Here is a 19,555-nt window from a genome sequence, read left to right as displayed (position 1 = left end):
CACACGCTGTTGCTACTGCTCTGTAAGCTCCCTCATCAGCTCCCTGCCTTACTAGGCACGGCGCTGCAATGCTGGAGGGTGGCTCTCCTCTATACAAACGCACCTCCTGCTTACGCCGGCAACATTCCACTAGTGGGAATGCCTTTGGCTGCTGGTCGTATTACACGCCGCGCTATTGCCCCCTGGGCTAACGCAGGAGTAAGCACGGTTTCGGATCTGTTCCACGAGGGTCATTTATTAGACCATGATAACTTTGTTAGAAACACGGGGTGCCAGACCATCTATATAATCTGCATGCGGCAGTGACGCAATATGTGAAATCGCAGTGTGCCCCAGCGAGACGTGAACCGGATACACATGAATTAGTCAAACTGTTACATTACATGGGACGGGGCAGACACTTGGTGAAATGGCTCTATACAGGGATTCGCACACATGCTGGTATACCCCTCACTCACTTGCGAGATGCTTGGTCGGAAGACATTGGACGAGTCCTGGAAGAGAAGGAGTGGGGGGAAATTATAGAACACCCTAAGAAAGTCACTAGGGATGCAAAATGTAAATTTATCCAGGCCATGGTCCTCCACAGGGCCTACCTCGACCCACACCACTTGGACAAAATGTTCCCACAAACCCAACACCACTGCCCTCGATGCTATGTGGGAGGGGTGGGTATAGCACATATGCTGTGGTCCTGCCCACACCTGAGGTGCTTCTGGGATTCGGTGAGATGGCTCATTTCTGCAGCGATACATAAGGACATTGCCAATACTATGGAGGAATGAATTTTAGGCCTACATAAAGCCCCCTCGGAGCACAAGGTACTGTTCAGCTTTGCAAAACCTGTCATTGATCCTAGCAATAAGGGCCATCACCATGTGGTGGAAATCTATGAAACCACCCCCCTACATATGTGGCATGGCGAAGTGATCAGGTGAGGAAGTGCGGAAAGTTCAGCTTTGAGGCGTGAGGAGGCCAGAGGCCTATGTAAAACCCCGATAGCGTTGGAGTGGGACACAATTCTAGAATCCTTAAAAACACAAGAGGTGGATGTGGTGGACTCTCGGCACAACTCACAGTAACACCCACAGTCCCCATAAAACTATGTAGTACACATTACTGATAATTATGTCTGTTTTTTCTTTCATTGCTAGATCCATATACTAAACACCACGAGGAGAGATATGTATCTCTGATTACTTATGCCACTGTTGGTATTAGACTGTATACATTGGTTGACTCTGTGTAGACGGCCTCTTCTCTAGGTTATTTACATGTGCTCAATTGGACTGGAGGGTGGGGGGAGGGACTTGTTTTGTTAATGCAGACAATATCAATGTATGATGCATACACGATACCGACTTGGAGGACATGAATAATTGAGCATTGCCATGTATATCCTGGATTTTTTCTCTTTACCGAATCATGCCCTTGCCCACCGATTGCTGCAGATCGTACTGTTGTGAATACTACTGTAAGGGGATATGGCATCCTATTTGCGACACAAATGTAAAGAATATATGCAATTGATACAGCCACGAGTTGGGGAACTCACTCTGTATGTCTGTGGAGGATAATGTTATGTTGTGTTGCACAATATATATAAAACTGCTAATTAAACTATGTTTAAAAAAAGTGGTGCACTGAGTTAGTGGCACCTGAAGCAATCGGTGTGTGCGCACCCTGCAATGATGCGTGGTCCGGGCGGGCTGCACTGGGAGTAATGCCTATTGCCTGTTGAATTCTGCCTTAATAAGTCCACGTGGCCATGACTTATGGTGCAGTGAGTTAGTGGCACCTGAAGCATTCAGCAAATGCGCAGTCTGCGATGATGCGTGGTCCGGGGGGCTACACTGGGAGCAATGTGTCTTGCCTACTGGACTGCGTCATCTATAATCGCCACTCCATCTGAATTGTGAGCCCTGCTGTCTGCAGTGTAGATCGAAGGCAGTAGTCTTTACAGACATAGGTCTGTGGTGCTGTACTGCTGTGTTCGCAGGGGGCCTGTGTCGAGGAGGCCCACGGTCATGGCAGCAGCCACGTGGCAGGGTGAGGGTCGCCGCTCTGGCAGACGCTTTGGCCTTCCCACAAGTGAACCATGCCCAGAGCCCCAGCCTATTTATTCATACTCCTTTGCTAGAGTGGCGTACGTTGGACCAGCCCACTCCGCTTCCACTTCCAGGGGGGACAACACAGCTTCATGACCCAGATCTTCTCCACTGCCTGAGGTAACATGGTTTTGTCTATTGTCCACAACACTACAAGCACCAGCAGTATATATACACATGAAGAGGTTTGTGGTCTGCATAGTGAGGTCTGTTCAGCACAACACCGCTACACTTGGTATTGTGTGCATTATTATTGATGGGTGACTTGCGTCCTTCACACATACTTGGTTGCCACATCTGCCAGCATTCAAGTATTGGTTGGCTGAGGGACCATGCCGTTTTTAGAAGGTCACTGTCCTGTTCTGCGCTGCCTCAGTGGTAGTAGGGAGGAGGGTGGTCCGGGGGTGATGTCCTGAGGCTGGTGGCAGTGTGTGTTGTAGCTTTCTTGGGTGTCGGAGCTGCAAGATCAGTAACTTTATGACGTGTTGGTCTTCATATATGATTCTGGGCCGGGTTCCCTTTCACACTGTAGGTAGTCATCCTGGTTTACACCAGTAAAAGGCAAATGTTAGATTCCTACTGCTAACACAGCTTATTGCCTGTTTTTGGATCACACCCCACATTTGGATGCTTGTTGAAAATTTTCGGGAAGTGGGGTTTTTGTGGGGTTTTTTGCGCGCGAACGCCTACTCTGCATATTATTACCGTTAGTTGTTGCTCTCATTTGTGGCGATTTTTTTTCGCGGAAGCTATTGCTGGAAAACTGGGGATATCGACTGTTTTCACTATTTAGAATGGAATAATTTAAAATCACTGAAAAAACCATACGTTTAATGAACATTATAATTAAAAATTAGCATTTAAAAACCTTTGAAATTCACTGAAAAACCCATAGGTTTCAGGGACGTTATAGTTACAAATTAGCTTTTTAAAAAACTTTGAAATTCACTGAAAAAACCATAGGTTTCAGGGACGTTATAGTTAGTTGGACATTTCACTCGTACAAAACCATAGAAATTCCGCCGTTATAGTTAGTTGAGCTAACTATAACTCGCGCCCCCGCAATGCACTGCTGATGACGTCACATATTACATCATTCATGACATGGTCAGTGACATCACTGATGACATCACTGATGACATCTCAAATTACATCACTGATGACCTCATCCAAGTGAAAATCTGATGCACCTCCTCACACCTTAATAAAACCTTTGATACACCCACTCTAAAATACAGACTACCATTTTCAAAACAAAAGAAACACCAATACAAGTTACTAAGTACTCACTCACTGATTCCTAGGTCTAAACACACATCCACCCATTCACCCATACAATCGCTCATACATGCAGTCACTCATTAACACAACACTATCATATGCACTCACACACCTATACAGAGAGACACACACACCACCACTCATCCACGCAGTTACTCACACACCTAGTCAGTCATGCTAGTAATCAATCACACTCCCATTTACTCACCTGTACAATTATGCACACGCCACTTCACTTATTCATACAGATACAAACATATACTCACTTATTCATACAGATACAAACATATACTTACTCTCTTATACAATCACTGATATAAATACACACTTATCCATACAGCCACTCTCACAATCACGGACTCTCACGTATAGTCATTTATATACTCCAACTCTCACTGCGTTTTACATTTGTAGTTGCTTGGACATGTAGCACTGAGACATCCATCCATTCACTCACCAATACGCACATACGCACATACACACACTCACTCACCACCCATACAGCTATTTCCACATCTACTCTTGAACCCATGCACCCAGTGAATGAAGCACTCACACATCCATGCACAGTCAGACTCCACCCACCCATCCACCCACACACACACACACTCAGGCACCCATACAAATACTCAGGCAACCAATCAATAACCCATATTGACACTCATGTAGCTACTCACCAACCAAGGCAGCAGCTTGCACAGCAATAGACAGACTAATACAGACATTCACACAGTTTAGTCACTAACATTTAATCACTCACTTATACAGTCAGTCATGCACCTACTAAATCCTCTATCCAGACACTCATTCTTCAATACACCTTAGCCAATATATATATATATAAAACATATTTAAACTTGACCTAAACACAGTCACTGGATGATGTCATCAGTGATGTAATAAGTGATGTCATTTGAAATGTCGTCCGTGATGTCATCAGTGATGTCAATGACCATGTCATGAATGATTTAATATGTGACGTCATCAGGAGATCATTGCGGGGGTGCGAGTTATAGTTAGCTTAACTAACTATAACGGCGGAATTTCTATGGTTTTATACAAGTGAAATGTCCAACTAACTATAACGTCCCTGAAACCTATGTTTTTTTCAGTGAATATATGAAATAGTTGTTCGAGTACCATAACTAGTTGTGCATAGCAACTGAAAAGCGTGTTTAAAATAATTTTTATAGCAGAAAAAAGGTTTGCACAAGTTTTATTCTGCTCTTTAATATTAGCATTTTGTATCACTAAATCAATCTGCATCTTGTGAGTGATCCTGAATGTTAATCTAATTATGTAGTGAGTTAAAGATTCATTTTATTTGTAAACAAATATGCACTTTGTTATTAATCCTACGTCTTAATCCAAATGTATTGTAAGTATGAAATGAACAATCTAACTATATTGCATACATCATCATCCCCTTAATATTAATCAAGAAAATACGAGTCCTTCATAAAGCAACGTGAAGTTGAGCACATATAACAACATATTATTCCCCTTATATTGTTATCACAAGAAACAAGCTCACATAAACTATAACTTTTCTGAACCAATTCCCCGTTATTTAGTTAATCTCTGATTTCTTACATCCATGCAACCGCTTTGCAGTCATCCCCCACAACCATTGGCATCTGTATTATTCAAAAAAGAAAAACAGATCTTTCATTAGCTCGCTCACAAAATCACATTCTTTATTATATCGCAAATTCTCTGACCAAGAGATCACCTGGTATATTAGTGCACAAAAACAATTCATTTCCTAAATAATAATGCATCCCCTAATTGTGGGGCATCTGAAAATCCTAAGAGACCGTATAAAATTAAATCCTGCGTTTTGTTGCTCTAATCAGCAAAATTGCATCCCAATAATCATTCACTGGATAAGGTCTCTTGAGTGTGCATGTAGTAAAGGGGTTATGTAAAAAGCCAACAATATCTTAGCTACTTTATTTATGTGCTTCCGATTTCCAATCAACACAGTCCACCAACCAGAGTAATCCAGAGGTTAAAAGCAATAACTTCTGGCTGTGCATTCCCCATGCCATATTGGGAGTAGGTAGGATGAATTGAACCATTTCTTGAATAGACCATTCATGGCATAAGTAGAAAGAAAACTGTATTCACAATCTATGGCGAGAGTCAGTTTACAAACAGAACTTGTCAGTAAGGCAACACAGACAAAAAGAGAGTTAAACCACCAAACCAACAGAATTTCCCAAAAACCTTTTTTTTTACTTTAAGGTAGCAATCACTAAAATGTAAGAAAAGCTTGACCCATATCAACCCCTTATCACTAGCTATGTAAAGCCGAAAACATCATGACACAGCCACATTACTATCTAGTATTTAAACTATAACTTGCCAATGTGCAGGAGAAAAAACAAAACCCGCTCTTATGCCACAATCACAAGAGAGATGAACAACGCTTCCAAGACAAAACCAAAGACACCATTCAGCCATCACCGTCATTTACAACATTTGTACATTGAGTCAACTAACGCTAATGAGTATGTAATTGCGTGTTTTCAAGTCAGTTTAGCAGCTGATATAGGAAGTTGAAATATGACACTAAGTATCAAAACCACTACAAATGTCTTGTAAAGTTGAATTTTCAGAAACGTCTTGAAATATGTGATGTATGCTCAATCCTACTTAATGTGGTATCTCATCTTGTACCCAGTCAAACATCAAGTGTTGGTTAATTCATGTTTTAACATTTTCAAATGCTAAATCATATCCTATAACTTCGTCAATAAAATGCTTTGCCTGCTACTGGAAGTCTAACTGATAGAGTTAGAGTATATAATTCTCCATCTGAGTTTAAGCCTTTTTCCATCGTTTTATGCTTGTTATTCCAGAAAGTTCCTCTTGCTCTTTCTTTATGTTCCACATCTCCCCCTTTGTGGTGTTTTTTATTAAGCTTGATAACTGTCTTACTCTCTCCAAATCTTTTTTTACATATATATTTTAATTAGGAGAGTTCACCAATATACACATTTAATTGACATATAACTGACAAAATTAGTAAAAACGAATTACGACAATCTCACTGCTTACAGCATCTCCAACATTTAAAACATACCAACAGAGCATAGAAGAATATAATCATTTTAGACAATCCATCCCATAATTTTTCTAATTACTTTTGGGTTTACCAACATTCTATACCATAAAACCCCCTCCTTAATCAAATAATTGCCGCACTTTAAGAAATTTCCTGTATGACTTAGATCTAAAATATTGAAATGTGAGACTTTCCTTGGACCGCCATTTTGGAGAATCAGAGACCTAGCTATTAAAGTTAAAATATACAGTTGTTTTTTCAATACCAAATCTGCTTTTAGTTTGGATGAATATCCGAGAACGGCTGTCAGGGTGGCTAATGATTGTTGCAACCACAATCTGTGGCAACAAAACTGATTAACATCATCCCAAAACTTACTTTGCTTTGGGCAAGTCCACACCATATGTATCCAATTGTCTCCTCCTTCAGCCTCACATCCGAAACAATTGGCAGAAATATGCTGGTTGATCTTATGGAGAAAGGCAGGGGTTCTGTTTAACAACCATTTAGTGTAGAATTGCATGTGGCGCATAGTAGCCCCCTTGAGTCATGAAAAAGTAAACTCATTTATCCTATCCCACACTGGGGCTGATATCTGAAGATTTTCTTTAGCCTGCCATTTAGCTTGCACATGCTTTCATAATGCAGTAGCTAATTGACCAGCGAGGGTTTGATTCTATCAAATCTTTGACAAGCTCTGCTGATGTAATCTGTGTGGGGTTTATATTGTAATGATACTGTATAATACTGGATGCTAGGTTTTATTGCATTCCACTTTTTCCAGCACCCATCCAATTACTGTCTGTTTTCCACTGTAAAACCTTATATCTAACTTTGTTAGGAGTTTGGTTAATCGCATAAAATCGATTATATTTTATTCTTGAAAAATTCGATTTAAAAAACAATTATCATATCTGTCGAAATTTAAAGTTTTATCTAATCTGTATACAGTGTGAGAAAAAGTCACAAAATAATATTCTCTCAAATCAGGAAGGGCCAATCCACCTTCATTCAATAGTCTGTGTAATGAATCTATAGCTAGTCTAGGCACTTTATTCGCCCATAGAAAAGTTGAAAACATGCCCTGGACTTAATTAAAAAAAATCTTCTGAACAGCACTTGGAAAAGCAGAGAATAAAAAACTACATAACGGTAAGATAGACATGCGAATCAGTGCATTTTGGCCAATTATTGACAGCGGTAGTGAAGGATTCAAAATGTAATGACCATGGACTATACTTACCAATAGCCCATATACATATATTAACGTTAATAATTCAGTCGGCAATGGAGAAAGTTCAATCGTTTATTCATAAGATACAAACCCTGGCAGGGGAGCCTCAGTCTACACAACCCTCGGAGGTGCGCAGAGGAGACTGACTACATGTACAAGATACAAAGCATATATACGTTTCATGTATTCAAGATGACGCCTTACAAGGAAAGATACAGTTTGTCAGTAAGCCAAGAGGAATGCCCATATAAGGCACAATTGATTGCTACTAGCCTGGGCCTAAGCTATTCCGGGGGCAGGTCAAGGAGGTGTCTCCGTGTCTATCTGTAGCCTGGGGAGTACAGGAACGGGCTCTGCTAGAATGTGCGCATCCCACAAGAAAGGCAGATATGACCTTGAGCCTTCCTGAGCTACCAGCTAACGATCACGCTTGGCCTAGGCGCCATCATAGTTTCGAACAGCGAGGGTGATCACGTGATTTCAAGGAAATAACATGAGCCCACAGAGAAACGAAACAACCCGACTTTAGTTATACCAATAGGTATGAACGAATAAACATTACACTTATGATTTATTCTGCATCTTACTGCGTGATTATATAACTACGAGATTACATTGGATATATTAGGCCAATAATGTATGGTATCGAAAATGCAAACCAAACAGACGGCCCTTTTGGCCTACTATAGCCAATACTACTCTACAAAAATCCCCTCATCTATCTGCATGAGATCGGATACCTCCTTTTGAATCATCTGCTTCTCTACTTTCACCTGTCGAGAGAATTTTAAAGCAGATGTCATCCTGTCGGCACAAAACGAACATCAAGCTGGGCCACACTGAAGACTTATGCAGCACGTAAATATTACCCCAAAAGCTCCGGCCAGAACTATGAATATTTTCCAACCCCATGTGGCCAACAGACACCAGAACCAGCTACTAAAGGACCATGTTCCGTTATCCACATGGGCCTCGCTTGCTAATCGATGCAATTTCTGTATGGCTAGATGAATGGTAGGGGCCGAATCTGGAATAAACACACAGCAAGAACTGCCGATCACGCGACAGGCTCCTCCCCTATCTGCGAGGATGATGTCAAGAACCATCCGGTTCTGGAGCGAAACAAGCCTTGTCGCTGCAAGCTCTACGGTGATATTAGTCAAAATCCCAGTAGTGGTCTGAACCACATTCTCAACTATTCTAGACAAACGTCGAATGCTGCGGCTATTAAATATAGGTCCCCAGAAAGGGAGCAGGCCCTTACCAAAGTCTTCGAATTGTTGGAGGGAGGTGTCTGTCTGGTCAGTACTATCAATGTCGTAGCTTCTAACGTTTCGGCTGACTACTGCTTCTTTCTGCACTAACTGGTAAGTTCGATGATAATCGGGTGGAGCAATGTACACAGGGGGATAGAGGAATGAGAGGTAACAACTTCCAGCCCACCCCCGGGAAAGCCAGGTGTATGCATTCTCCCCACAAACGAAATATACATCAGGCGGAGTGATCATTGGTGGGGTGCTATAAATCTGTAAGGTGTAGGTGTAATTGCATCTACTCTTTCCTACCTTAAAATGTCCCCTCCCCTGTATACAAAAGGGTGCAGTAGTATTAATAATGGGAATCGGTAAAGCCTTATCGTTGGTAACGTTCCTTTCCTTAAAGTGCTGAAAATACATGGTGTCATTAAACAGGTCAAAATCCTGCATTTCTTCCATTAGCCACGTGACATTTTTATATTCGGTGTACACATTCATGCAAGCATTCGGGTCCAATGACCCCTCTCCTCCATTTCCTGCTGCATCAAATCCTTGATGTTTTTCTATATATTTTAAAATAGCTTCATAATTTTTCTCAGTATACATTTTCGGTTCAGCTACATAATGTGAATACATTAGGGATAGCAACTGAAACCAGGCTTCACAACTAGCTAAATAAGACATTGGTAAAGAAATAAACAATTCATACTGATGCATAACAGAAGGCAGCAACCCACACACCCAACAATTCGTTTTGTTTGTAGTACTATGTGTCTGGTGTAACATTTCAATGAAAGCATTTTTCATATAAGTTTCTCTGTGTCGGCCCTTGTGAGGGGGCAAAGAGTAGAACAAATGCTCCTCCGGGGCTACCGTGGTTCTTAACAATTTTTGTGCTGGGTGGTGTAATTCTAAGTATATAAATACACACATCATAATGATAGTAATAATAGCAATAAAAGCAATGAATGCCACCTTCACTCTGGTGGACCATCCGGAGAATAAATGCATATTATCTACATATCGACGAGGGGCCAGAGGTCTTTCATCCTCCATCGCAAATCGAGCAAAGGGGAACATACTCTCTACAAGTCCAAATTCTAACTCGGTCCCTCTCTATAAGTCCAAAAACTATCTTTGTATCCACAAAGCGCGCACGCCACCAGAGGGGATCTTCCTCCCGTGTCCGTTCAGTGCCTCACGGGCAGACTCTATTCATCCGTCAGATGGGAAAAGTAAAGTATCTCCTTTTTCTGAGAGAACAACCGTGACCCCCAATTCAGTCTTTCTTTCTGAACAGAGCTTCTTAGCACAATTTTCCAAGCTCTCAACGAGTTCGGTCCAGTGTCTCGCTCAGTACCCCAGTAACACTATCTAATGTTTTCCAAACGAAGTCTTTCCCTATCTTTTCCCACGGGAAACTGAGGTACCGCGCTGTTTTCGGGGTCGCAGGTTGTACTTACAACGGCCAGGTCGCTCCTAGTCAAAAAACAACTCAGCTGTGGGAACATCAGATGTGTTTGATCCCAATGATATATCAGAAACAACAGCCTCCGCTGTTCGAGCCGCCACCTCGTCACCTGTGGGCAATGCTTTGCTTGCCTGCCCCTCCTCTCGAGCTTCAGAGAAGGGCACAAAGCTCTGTAGCAACTCTCCTTCTTGGCTAGGGATTCCTTCACGGTTTTGCAAATCAAAAGGTAAAGGAAACGGAAGGCGCTTCAGATGGGACGCATGAATCCAGTGTTTGCGCCCATGCACCTTCACCGCCGACCTCGTAGCCAGTATGATCTGGTAGGGCTCAGACCATTTTGGTTCCAAACTTGATTTTCGTTGGTAGTTCCTCACCAGGACCCACTGGCCGGGTTCCAATCGATGACCTGGACCCTCTGGTAGCGGCCGCAATGTTTCGGATACCTGTTGATGAATAGAACGCAGATCTTTAGTCAAGGTATATAAATAATCTGTCATCAAAGGATAGTCAATATCTCTAAAGGATCTGGGCCTAGGGACTCCCCACACATTGGCAGGCCTACCAAGTATCACTTCATAAGGAGACAAACCCGTTTGTGTGTGTGGGGTTGTTCTCAAAGACAGTAAAGCCAAGGGCAGAGCATCAGGCCACTTTAATCCTGTGCTAGCACATATCTTGGCCATTTTCAACTTCAATATGCCATTGTATTTTTCGACTAAGCCTGCCGACTGAGGGTGTCTGGCTGCATGGAACTTTTGTTTAATTTGTAATCCATCACAAACACTCCGGACCAAGGTAGCATTAAAGTGTGTGCCATTGTCAGACCAGATAATTCGGGGCAAACAAAAGTGGGGAAAGTAGCAGTAGCTACTGCGGTAGCTTCCTTGGTGGGGTAGGCTTCGACCCATTTACTGAACGCACAAACCACCACCAGTACGTATTTAAAACTATTCACTCGTTCCATCTCTATGTAATCAAACTGAAGTACTTCAAAGGGTAAGGATGGGGGAGCAAGGTTTCCACTCAGGACAATCTCTCTACCCCCCGAATTATAACGTAAACACACTGTGCAATATTTGACCACTTGGACGGCTGTTTTAGGAATGTTGGGGTTATTCCACACTGGATCCAATACTGCACAAATTCCTTTTGATCCTATGTGTGCTGGACCATGAGCCATGGTCACCACAGCATATACCAATGCATTGGGGAGTAACCAACGTTGTTTCTCGGTTCGATCCACCCAACACTCATTTTTATCCAATTGTCCCCCTTCGTGTTCCCACTTCTGTATCTCATCTACCGTGGCTTCCTTCTGTAACTCTTTCACACTTTCAATGGTGTTATCAAACACAGATGTTTCTGCCACCCACCGGGCTGAGGCACTAGGGAACATGGGAGTCATTTTAGTTTGTGCAGTCTCTTTTGCTACTGAATCAGCATATGCATTTCCCTTTCTTGTGGAATCAGTAATTCTTTTATGAGCACTACATTTAATAATGGCAACCTTATCCGGTAAAGTCAGAGCATGCAGTAAACGATCAATCAAAGGGCCATGTTGAATCTTCTGACCATGTGTAGTAAAGAAACCCCTCTCCCTCCACAGACTCCCAAAGCTATGGGCAACACCAAAGGCGTATTGGCTGTCTGTATAAATATTTACCTTTAAACCTTCACTAATTTCACAGGCTCGTAGCAGTGCTATTAGTTCAGCTGCTTGGGCTGAGTGGTGTGAAATCCTAGCTGTTTCCACTACCGTCTCTAAGGTTGTAATGGCATATGCAGCTGTAGTCGTGCCATCTGGTAATTTAAAACAAGACAAAAATTATTATTGGGAGAGGCACTGTCGGAAATCGGCTAAAGTTTTTAGTGAGGAAGAGATTGTGAATTTTAGAGTTTAACGATATACGATCATGTTGTTATTTTCAGAAACACTATGGATGATCTAGCTGTAATGTAGTTGAGCAAAAACAGACTGTTTGGAACAAGGCACTAAGCTGTTTTTAACACGGAAGGTTTGTTTGGGCTTAACGAGTTCGGTTCGAGTAACTGTCTTTTCGTTAAATCTCTGAAGTGGCTTATTATATTTGTTGTGTTTTTTTAGACACCTAATGTGACGAAAAACATCAGGTTCAGATTGTGTTGATTTTGATGCCGCGTTTCAGTTAAGGTTAGTTATGCGATCTTTTCTCACGATAGTTCTTTTACTGTTGTGCTGGGAAGGGCGTAGTTAACTATTTTTTCTGTTTTCAGAAGATCGGTCAACCACTATATGTCCTTTTGAGAAGGATTAGGATCTTGTACCCGTTTCTCATTGTCACCACGAACTATTTCATATTTTAAAGTGAGTTGACCCTTAGCACTATGTGCAATGTTTTCTCACATAACAGTATATTTTTGGTAACCTTGGGTTTGTTACGCTTGTCTTTAGAATACCGGTACGCCAGTCCATCCACATCCAGGAACCCTTAGGATTTCGCACAAATTTTTCTTGTCGTTTCAAACCACACAAGTGAGTTAATGCTATGGATAATGTGCTATTTAACATGATGTAAACACGATGTTCCTTTTTTTTTGCTTTTGATGTACTTATGATGATGAAATTATTTAAGTTTAATAATGTTCATTTGGTAAACACTTTTTAGCACAATGTGGTTGAATAGTATATTGCTGTTGGAAACTGCTAACTTTGAAGCTGGAGGACTTTCAATGTGGTGAAAGTATGTATTTTTTATGTTTTTCAGGTACAGCCCCTGACGAAGGGCTGTGTGGCCCGAAATGCATTGGGCATGGGCATCTTGTGAGATAAAATGAAAAAAAATGTTTTAGAAAAAACATTGTATCATTAAGCATCAAGGAATATTATGACACAAAATAATGTTATGATGAACTAAATTTCAGTAAAAAATGCATTGACTGATTAGTTTTTTGTTCATGTTTCTTTACAAAACTATGGGATACATTTAAAGAATATTTGTATGTCCAACTTGGATTTGCAACAGTGCACAGAGGGCAAGCGGTTCCGCTTGATTATACAATTGAAAACAAGACCCATCCACATACAACTCTCCTTGGGGTTCTGCTAAGGGGATATCAGAAAGGTCTACGCGACCTTTAGTTTCTTCTTCAGTTCTAAATATACAATCATGAACATCATTTGTTTCAGCATCGGAGGGGAGAGGCAATAATGTGGCCGGATTTAGTGTAGCACATCTCTTGATGGAAATATGTGGTGCAAACAAAGTTAACTCATATCCTGTCAAACGAGCACTCGTAAGGTGCTGGGTCTTAGTTCTATTGAGCAAAATGTCTACTGCATGTGGCACTAGAACTGTAAGTTCTGTATTTAAAACAATACCCTCCGATTGTCGGATGGCCACCGCTACTGCCGCAGTGGCCCTCAGACAACAAGGAAGGGCTTGAGCGACCATGTCTAATACTGATGAAAAGAAAGCACAGGGTCTCTGTTTTCCACCAAAATCCTGTGTTAACACTGAAAGCGAGCAACCGTCCACCTCGTGCACATAGAGTGAAAAAGGTTTTCGGTAATCTAGGGTACCTAAAACAGGTGCAGAACACAAAGCAGATTTCAAAGAATCAAAGGCTTCTTGACATTCATCCGTCCAGGGTAGGGGTTCATGTACATCTTTGGTGGTCAAATATAACAAGGGTTTAGAGAGAAGTGAATAGTTAGGAATCCATTGGCGACACTAAGAGGTTATGCCAAGAAAAGCACGAACATCACGTTGAGTAGTAGGTACAGACATGTTAGTAATCACAGATATTCGTTCTGGTGTTAGGCGTTTCCCCGCTTTCGACAGTAAGTGGCCAAGGTAGGTCACTTCCTGTCGACAATACTGAAATTCAGAGAGGGAGACCTTATTTCCATTAACAGCCAAATGATGTAACAGTTTTACCGTTGCCTCCTTACAACCGTCTTCCGTGTCAGAAGCCACCAAAATATCATCCACATATTGGACGATAGTGTTGCCTGCAGGCAAAATTAATTCATCCAACTTTTCATCCGCTTTTAGAGCCTGGCTATAAATGCTAGGACTTTCTGTATAGCCTTGTGGTGCGCGCGTAAAGCGCCAGCTTCGGCCTCCTAATGAGAATCCGAAAATATTTCTGCTATCAGGATGAATCGGAATACTAAAGAAGGCGTTCTTTAAGTCTATCACGGAGAAATATTGAGCCGTCGGAGGAATCTTTGTTAGAATAGTTGTTATGTCTGGTATCACTGGGTACTGGGGAATAACCACTTTATTGACTGCTCGCAGGTCTATCACAAAACGATAGGCAGTTTTATAATCAGGGGCACCATCAATCGGGGTCCTTTTTAGAATCGGCAAAATAGGGCTATTACAGACATTAGCAGCCGTCTCTTCCACCACTCCTCTGTCAACCAGGTCATGAATGATTTGTAACAAGGCCTGCTCACCTTCTGGTGACATTTTATACTGAGGAATGCGAGGCAGCTGCGCATTCGGTTTCAAAGTGATTGACACAGGAGCTATTTTCAACAAATCAACATCAGTGTCCCCAGTTGCCCACAGCGTCTGAGGAATGGTAGAGAATTCAGGGGGCAACATCTCATTTTTAGTAAAGTATTGGGCCTCTTTTACAGATGGTTTCTGGATTTTCAAATAAACACCGTCAGGGGAACAATAAATACGAGCATGCAATTTTTTTAGAATGTCTAACCCTAACAGGTTTTCGCCACAATTAGAAGTCAGGAGGAAGGGGGTGTGCATGGAAATGGGACCTATCGTAAAAGGCTGAGGTTTTGAAGTGGGGCTCACTACCGGTATTCCAGAGAATCCCACAGATACATTATTTTGGCCAGACAGAGCTGCCCCTGGGACCAGTGTACGAGGGACTGAACTACTCATCGCCCCAGTATCCACTAAGAACTTTCCCGATGTACCCAACAGTTTCCCTTGCACATAAGGTCCCTCTTGGTCAATTGGTACAGTAATATGGCCCCCTCTCTGTCCATGGCTGCCTCATGCATCATATCCATCATCCTGATAAATCTCATTGTAATATTGTCTATTCTGTGGGTCATCAAAGTAATTCTCCGAGAACCTTCACGTTGTGGCTCTTCTCGTTTCATACTATTCCGATCAGTATTCCCTCGACCTCTTCCTCGTCCCCTACCTGGTCCACCCCTTGACAATAACAGAGGACAATCTACTCTCCAATGACCTTCCTCCTTACAATAAGAACACTGATTAATTCCAATATTTGGCGGGCCTCCCTTTCCTCGTCCTGTTCCTTGTCCTCTCTGAAAGGAACCCCTTACTCCCCGTCCCAAACCATTTCCTCTACTAACTTGCTGCAATAGCACCCGAGTTTTTAAATCCTTAGCCTTCTTCTCTGATTTCTCTTTACTTTCATTTTCCCGGTGTTCATAATACTGGGCCATGCTAAGGATAACAGAGGGTGCAGCCGTAGTCAAGGCACTTTCTGCCGATTGAAGACGAGTCATAACCTCGGGAAGCAAATTTGTGACAAATCTATTTACAAATAATCGAACCCCACCCTCAGTGGAGAGGTCCTGCCCGCTAAAATCTATAAACACTTTCTCAAACCTAGTGAAGAAATCTGATACGCTCTCATCCTTTTTCTGCTTACAAGCGGTCAATTTATCCCAATCTACCTTCCTGGGAGGGAGAAGAGTCTGCATATAGGTAACAATTTTCTCGGGGACTGCTAATATTTCATCCCGGGGTTTTTCACCCGGCTTCCGTTCCTTATCCCAATCCTTCAATTGAGTCCAAGTTCCTCCTAATTCAGGAACATGGTCCGTATCATGTATCTGTCTCCAAATATCCACTGGAATTAGGAGACCAAAGAATAGCTCGATGTCAGCTATAGTCATAATAGCTGAATTGGTAGCCTCTGTTAGTTCTTTATAATAAGCAGTGGGATTTTTACGGGGGTCAGGGAGCTGGGCTTTTAACATAAGGACCTCACTACGTTTCCAAGGAGTATAAACCCACTGTTCTTGAAGCCTAGCGTCCACTTGTGCTCTCGTGATCGCGCCCCCATTATCCCTTATTTCCGGTAACTCTGGAAAGAAAAGGGGGTGTACTTCTCTCATAGGATGCTGTGCCCCCCATTCAGCGCTTTTCCGGTGCATCCTTTCCCTATAATGCAAAAGGGTGTTTACATTTTGGTACACTTCCTCGATTTGGAGATGAAATTTATGGGCCCGGTCCCTGATATCACGCAATATCTGAGGAGGTAATCCTTCCTCAAAACACTGTTCCCATAGGGAGATCAATCGAATCGCCATGCTCTCTAGAGCCAGTTGTTGCGCAACAGGTTCATAATCCTTCATGGTACTCCATATATCTTCCAGAGTATAAATAGAATTCCGCATCCATTGGGATGCCTGAATTATAATAGCTCTCCTTTCCTCCTGTCCCAACGACGACCGAGTGAAAGCTCGATGATCACTCAAGTCAGACATCGGTCGCTTGGGCGTGGCCCCCGGGCCAACTAGATTCCGGAGTTCCAAAGTGGTCTGATTTGGAGGAGAAAGGAATACGGGGTGCAAGGGAGAAGGAACAGCCGCGTCCGGCTGAAGGGATATTAAGGGTGAGGTAGTTGGTTGAAGAGAAGGAGGGGAAGTCTGAACATCAGGTCCCGAACCTCCGACAGGGGCCGTGGGGGTCACTCCTGACAAAGGGCGGAAGGCCGAAGCGGCACCCGCCTGATCGACTCGTACTACCGGCACAGCCGGATACAAGCCTTGTGGAGCATAAGGGGGAGGTGGTCGGGCTTCCAGTAATTCCTCTAATTCGTCCCCTGTCTCTGGTCTGGCCACATAACTTTTATCAGTTTCCAGCCTGAACTGCCTATCCATGCGTTCAATATTCTTTTCCACCTTTTCCTTATCATATGCTATTGCTTTCTGTGTGACCGTTTGCCCTGACTTCATTTTTCCCAGCTTCTCTTCCCTAATCCGTCGTCTCTTTGCTTCTTTTAACCAGAAATTCAAGGAATCGAACATAGACTGTCGACTTTTCTTCATAAATAATTTGTTCTGTATATAATTAATCTTTTTCTCATCAAAAGACCCCGTGAGAGGCCATTGTAAGTCCAAATTGTCCCTAGTGTATTTGTTCCACAAAGTATTGAACAAGATTGGCTGCAAGCCATGCTTGGTATACATATCAAAACTGGGGCTGCCCTCGGGAGGGGCAGGCTGTCTTTCTTCGAGCCGTGTTCCCTTTCGACAGCAGCACCCAAAACACAATTTACAAAAACACGACATTGTTCTTTTCTAGTCACTCTTTCACATATAATCACGCGTCCCTTCATAGCATTCACTCATGCAATCGTCTCAATAAAGTGCTGTGAAACAGTGCAAGGTAAATTCGTTCAAATGCAAATGACGTCTTCTAATACGAACAGAGCCCGTCGACTCCTGTTCGTGGAATCGCTTCAAAAGAACTCTAGACCAACAGATTCACCAACAGATTCACAAAAGAGACACTCACTAGAATGCTCCGAGACCCCCAGATCAGCGAACCACGAACTCCCCTATAGGACATCCCATGGTTCTGTTCTGGTTGGGCCGGGTATCTGGACACGTCTCCAGACCCCTAGCTTACCCAGATGCTCCCAGAGATGTCCCAGAGAGAGAGAGAGTTCGGCCGAACGAGCAACACCTTACTCTGCTAAGGCGCCCGAGATGGTCTCAATTAATCACCAAAACAAGTCCAAGAGAGTTCTGCTCGTGCAGCCCCTTCGCCACAACGACATGTCCCTCGATTCCCTCGTGGTCCGGCTTCCCCGGCCACCTTCAAACAAAGACAGTTAACTGTAAATCCGAAAGACCCCCTAAATGAGTCTTACCCACATCCAATTTTCAAAAATCACTCACCTGGTGCACTCAGGTTGATTGCGAATTCTCCACTGCCGACACCTAGACAGACCGACACAGTCTGTTCTTCTTTCGGGTTAAGCCCGTAGGACTCCGGCGTAGGGTCTTCAGCAGCTGGGAAGAAACTTGGGCTCGAGGGAGGAACAAACTTGTTTTTGTACCACAAACGGGTGTTTCAAATCAGGATTCGTTTTCAGTCCACCCACTCGGCCAGAACTCCTCCCTGTCCCGTCACCCCTGTTTACAGGAGGGGACGACCCTATCGCGGAGTCCCGGCGGAGTCGCCAACTGAAGGATTCAAAATTTAATGACCATGGACTATACTTACCAATAGCCCATATACATATATTAACGTTAATAATTCAGTCGGCAATGGAGAAAGTTCAATCGTTTATTCATAAGATACAAACCCTGGCAGGGGAGCCTCAGTCTACACAACCCTCGGCGGTGCGCAGAGGAGACTGACTACATGTACAAGATACAAAGCATATATACGTTTCATGTATTCCAGATGACGCCTTACAAGGAAAGATACAGTTTGTCAGTAAGCCAAGAGGAATGCCCATATAAGGCACAATTGATTGCTACTAGCCTGGGCCTAAGCTATTCCGGGGGCAGGTCAAGGAGGTGTCTCCGTGTCTATCTGTAGCCTGGGAGGTACAGAAACTGGCTCTGCTAGAATGTGCGCATCCCACAAGAAAGGCAGATATGACCTTGAGCCTTCCTGAGCTACCAGCTAACGATCACGCTTGGCCTAGTCGCCATCATAGTTTCGAACAGTGAGGGTGATCACGTGATTTCAAGGAAATAACATGAGCACACAGAGAAACGAAACAACCCGACTTTAGTTATACCAATAGATATGAACGAATAAACATTACACTTATGATTTATTCTGCATCTTACTGCGTGATTATATAACTACGAGATTACATTGGATATATTAGGCCAATAATGTATGGTATCGAAAATGCAAACCCAACAGTAGGCTATTCCATTTTAAGAACAGACGTTTGATTTTATTTAACCGAGGAACAACATTTTAAATGTATAAATCATTAATATCCTCTGAGACACATATTCCCAAATATCTTTTTGGTCTTGTGTTAACTGCCCAGCAAAATTCTGGTATTAAAGTGTCAAGTGCAGTATTACAAAGTGAATCTCTGTTTTCTATGTATTTATCTCATAGCCTCCTAACAGTTGATACCTCTGAAAGATTTCAAATATGTCCTTTT

The 19,555-nt window shown here is 42.7% G+C and overlaps 1 protein-coding gene across 5 annotated transcripts in view; it reads left to right on the top strand.

Annotated features, from left to right (window-relative positions):
• AFF1 (ALF transcription elongation factor 1) overlaps positions 1–19,555 on the top strand; it is a 1,572,806-nt gene that overhangs the window by 558,827 nt on the left and 994,424 nt on the right. For 3 of the 5 annotated variants that reach the window (XM_078676276.1, XM_078676275.1, XM_078676274.1), the window contains one exon: positions 12,852–12,932. The exons of the other annotated variants lie outside the window; for them this stretch is intronic. The gene's annotated coding sequence lies outside the window, so the exon portion shown is untranslated. The remainder of the gene's footprint in view (positions 1–12,851; positions 12,933–19,555) is intronic. 5 annotated transcript variants of the gene reach the window in all.

The sequence above is a fragment of the Lissotriton helveticus genome, chromosome 2_1 (genome assembly GCF_964261635.1).
Source record: "Lissotriton helveticus chromosome 2_1, aLisHel1.1, whole genome shotgun sequence".
NCBI lineage: Eukaryota > Metazoa > Chordata > Amphibia > Caudata > Salamandridae > Lissotriton > Lissotriton helveticus.
The sequence above is the reverse complement of the archived record's forward strand: the minus strand, read 5'-3'. Positions and strand labels throughout refer to the sequence as shown.